Source organism: Sapajus apella, unplaced genomic scaffold, assembly GCF_009761245.1.
Source record: "Sapajus apella isolate SASKATOON/1434 unplaced genomic scaffold, GSC_monkey_1.0 scaffold115, whole genome shotgun sequence".
NCBI lineage: Eukaryota > Metazoa > Chordata > Mammalia > Primates > Cebidae > Sapajus > Sapajus apella.
The window spans coordinates 3,515,978-3,520,516 of record NW_022437055.1 but is presented as its reverse complement, the minus strand read 5'-3'; positions in this window follow the sequence as shown (position 1 = coordinate 3,520,516).

Below are 4,539 nucleotides of genomic sequence, written 5' to 3'. Positions count from 1 at the left end.
AAGTGAAAGAAATATTTTTTCCCACTTACTTTTCAGTAAGTGCAGACAGCCACTTTACGCTTTTTTTTCTTTTTCATTTAAAGTATTCATGAGCATGTTTCTGTTGAAAATTTCAGATGCATTCTTTTAAGGATGTAATTAGTACCTGAACTCCCTAACTAGCTACCATATTTCAGGTCAGTCACTGTAACTGGAGCTCTAGCCATCTGCATTTAAGCAGCAACCATCTCTGTGATTGTTCTCTAGGACTATAATAGATCTTTTAGCTGATAAATGGTACATGTAATTTTACTGTCAACATTGCAGTTCATTGACAGTACCTAAGAACCAGTTATTCTGTGGGTTAGGCTGATTTGATAGCCATATGGGGTAATAGAATGTGGGACTGGATTTTGAGGGCAGGGTTTGCTATGATTATTTAGGTTGTATCATTAGGCATTATTACACCAAATAATTTATCCAAGTGGATGGTCTTCAATTTTCAAGTCACTCACATTTTGAGTGACTGATAAATTAAGAGAATTAGGTTCATTATGGGGAGTGAGAAGAAAAAAAGTACATCAGAAGCTTGGAAAAGGCCAGAATCTTAAAACCAGCTAAGCCCATAATGCATTCCAGTGAACTGTTAAGATGCTATTATTATGTTAAGAAGTCCTCTGCTTTCCTATAAAGGTCTCTGAGAGTATTTTCTGTTGGCCATTAAGCAGAGCTAGGCAAACCAGACAGCAATTGTGACTTGAATGCTCAGTGCCGTAAAACTATTATGTGAATCCATTTCAGTTTAGGTATGGAAGATGACGGTGCCTCAGTGCTGTTTGCATCATTAGAACTCGGGAGGGAAAATGTAGAGTGAGTGGAAAAGAGGAAGGTGAAAAAATTAATTGGAGCTATGAGACCAATGACACTCCCATCTGGTCAAGCCCCATCTATAGTTAAAGAATTAAATGCTGTCTAGAGGACTCTGAATGAGTCACTTCTTAAGAATCTCTGAAAGGCTGTTAACCTTTTGCCCGTATGTAGGAAGCATAGTCCCTGGAACATATTCTGACTCTATGCACTAGAAAATAGAAATCAGGATTAGGCAGACATTCTTAGAGCTTATCCAGGAGAGTTTAGTTACTGCAATAACAAATATCCTCATTTCCCAAACTCTCTTCTCTAGCCCAGCACAACTCCTTGTACTTTCTGACTTTTCTGCTGTTTCCCATCTCTGGAATGTGCCCTCCCAGCCTTTCATTTATTCAGTAAAAAAGCTTAGTCAAATGCTAAGGTAGACTGAAAAAAGGAGACTGTACTCATATCCCATCATCACCAAGAATTCTTAAATCCTTACATTTACCAACCTAAGAGAGTTCCCTGCTTTGTGGCCTGTGGCCATGCAAGATTTACTTAGGTCTAGAAAAGAACACTAACTTGACTCCGGAATTTTCACATTAAAAAATTAATCCTCTACTCTTTGCTTGTCTCAGGTATGAATCGGTTTTACATCAGCAGGGAATATTAGCCCTCTATACTTAAAAACAAAAACAAAACAGAGTCTCACTATGTTGCCCAGACTGGATGGAATACAGTGGTGTGATCTCAGCTCACTGCCACCTCCGTCTCTTGGGTTCAAGCGATTATCGTGCCTCAGCCTCCTGAGTAGCCGGGATTACAGGCATGTACCACCATGCCTGTATAATTTTCGTATTTTTGGTAGAGACATGGTTTCACCATGTTGGCCAGACTGGTCTCAAACTCCCAATCTCAAGTAATCCACCCGCCTTGGCCTCGCAAAGTGCTGGGATTACAGGTGTGAGCAACCGTGCCCAACCCTCTGTACTTTTTCTATTCATATTTTAAGAAGACATGAGCTTATACTATACTCATGGTTAATGTCCTGATTTCTTAACATTATACTCAGTCATGGGCTTCTTAGAATAACAGTATATTCTGAAATGAATACTATATACAAGGTATATGAGTGGGGTCACTATTGATGGAGGGTGTCAGAAAAACAATTTGAAGTAGCTTTTAAGTAAGAAAAGGAATTTGTGGCGTGTTACTGAGAAATTATTTGGTGACACTTAGTTTCACATATAGTATTTTTCCCCAGCTCTGCTTTCTCTGGTTTTCTGAGTCTTGGCTCTTTCCTCACACAGAAAGATGCCTTTTTAATGTGGCAGTAGGAGACAGCTGCCAGCCCTCTCACCCCCATCCCCATCTACACTATAAGGAGAGACCTTCCAACTGGAGGGGAGGTCTCATTTTCCCCACATGGCTTGGATGCCCTGTTGTCTCACGATGGCAGGCACCACTCTGATTGCCTGCTAACTCACAAAATCAACAGAAGTCTACTATATTCTATTCCTGTTCTGCTCAGCACTCTTCAGACTCTCCCTGAAACGCACATGGCAGTCCCACTTCTTTTCCTGGGGCTCTTTGTTACACAACTTCCTGGCTGGAATCACAAACATACTCATTCTCTTTCCAACTGAAAATAACCAAAAAACAATCAAGTTGATGTTATCAGTGATATCTGTGAGGAACTTCTTTCTGGAACTGTGGAATTAGTTATGTGAATAGACTTTAATAGGAATAAAAATCCAGTTTTACTTTTTACCACCTTTTTGGTAGTCACAAACACATTCGCTCCCTTTCCTGCATTTTAAAGTGGTTCTTCAAATGGTTTTTAAGTCTTGTAAACATTGAGACCCACTTAGATGCCATTTGTGATCTGAATGTCAAGTGGAGACTTGACATGTGCTGCCTGAACTCTCTAAGTGTGTAACTGATTGTCTACTGTAATCTCTCTTGAATTCAGACTCCACTATCATAAATCAATTTTTCACCTTTTATCTCTGGGGCCACATCTTGTACTCAGTAAATTCCATATTCTCGTGACTTTGGACTACATCCATAAGAACATTAACTGCTATTACACAGTTCTTCATGCTTTTCTACTGCCTTACTCTTACTGATATTGATCACTCTTTTCCACAGTTTGATTTCTGTTATTTGCCAGTGTGTCATTATCTGTCAAAATCCCATCTATTTCATACTATAAGCAAACCATGAATGTAAAATAGAGACTCAAACAGAACATCAGTTAGGAAGCAATTCACTGCAAGGAACTCTAGTGACTGAAGTAGGAGTTTAATTATTTTAATTGTTTCACATAACAACTCTATCTTGGGCTGTCAAAATTTCTATTTAAGGCTACTTCTCTAAATGAATATGGAATTAATGATTAAAACTAAGTACAGAATCATTTAGGCATGTTGGCTTTGAAGTAAGAAAAGATTTTACTGCATGTAACCCTAACTACAGGCTCTTAATCAAATAAGAGTTTGTTTAACTGTTATTATCACAGAAAATGTGTTGGCAGTAAATTCATTCTTTGTATAGTAGCTCCACATCATTAAGAGTCAATGCTCTAGTGAGCCTTCATTTTACCTTGCCATCATGAACTTGCTAGCTTTCCAATTCAACTAATGTAAAATAAAGTTTCTTCTCAACGTTTAGTCTTAAACCTCATGGTATTCCATATCCAGTGGTCCTGGGCTTTCAACTTCAAGTAACAAAACACAGCTACAATAGCTTAAATAAGTATGGTGGTTGTTGCAGTGACTCAATGGCATATTCAAGGAACAGTGTTCTTAAGTCTTTTCACTCTTCAATTCTGGTTGTATTTCATCTTTATACTTCTTGTCTCATGAGCCTAGGAAGGCTTCCTTATTTTAGTCGTCATCTTTATACTTGTCTCATGGTACTGTATTTCCTTATTCCAGCTGCCGTATATGTATTCAGCCAGTGAAAAGGAAAAAAGTGGATATCAAATGGCAAAATGGGTCCTTCTAGACGTGTCTGTCCTTTATCAGGCCAAGAAACCCAGTAGACTTGTGCTCCTGTTGGTTGACAGCTGTGTCATATGTCCTCCATACCCTAGAATGGGGATGGGAAAGGGAAATGCTGTGGACAGGGGTTTGGGTGAGCAAAGCTCTAGTACCTGCCAAACGGAATCAGATATCACAGTAGATTTTCTAGAATTGCCAGGGTACTAAGCTATGCCTAGAGTCACCTTATTTTATAGATCTTAGATCCGTACTGTCAAATATGATAGCTACTAGCTGCTTGTAATTATTTAAATTAAAAATTAAGTAAAATTCAGATTCTTACTCTCATTAGTCATATTCAAGCATTCAATAGCCACAAATGGCTTGTGGCTACCACATTAACAGTATAGATATAGTACTTTTCTGTCACTGTGGAAAGTTCTGTTGCACAGTGCTGTACTACATAAAATATGGTCAGTGAAAGAACAGAGTTAATTTACAGTTCTCAGAGCTTGCTAGCAGCAAAGCAGACACCAAGCATGTGATCTTCTGATGTTTGATCAATATTCTTTTAAGTAGATAACATGGCTTCTTAAATATTTTTGTCTCCTGCTTAATATTATTGCTTCTTTTTTTTTTTTTTTTTTTTTTTTTTTGAGTTGGGCTTTTTTTTCTTTGTCTGGTGGGAAGTGGCGAGTTCTTCGCTCACCCCCCCCAAACCCCC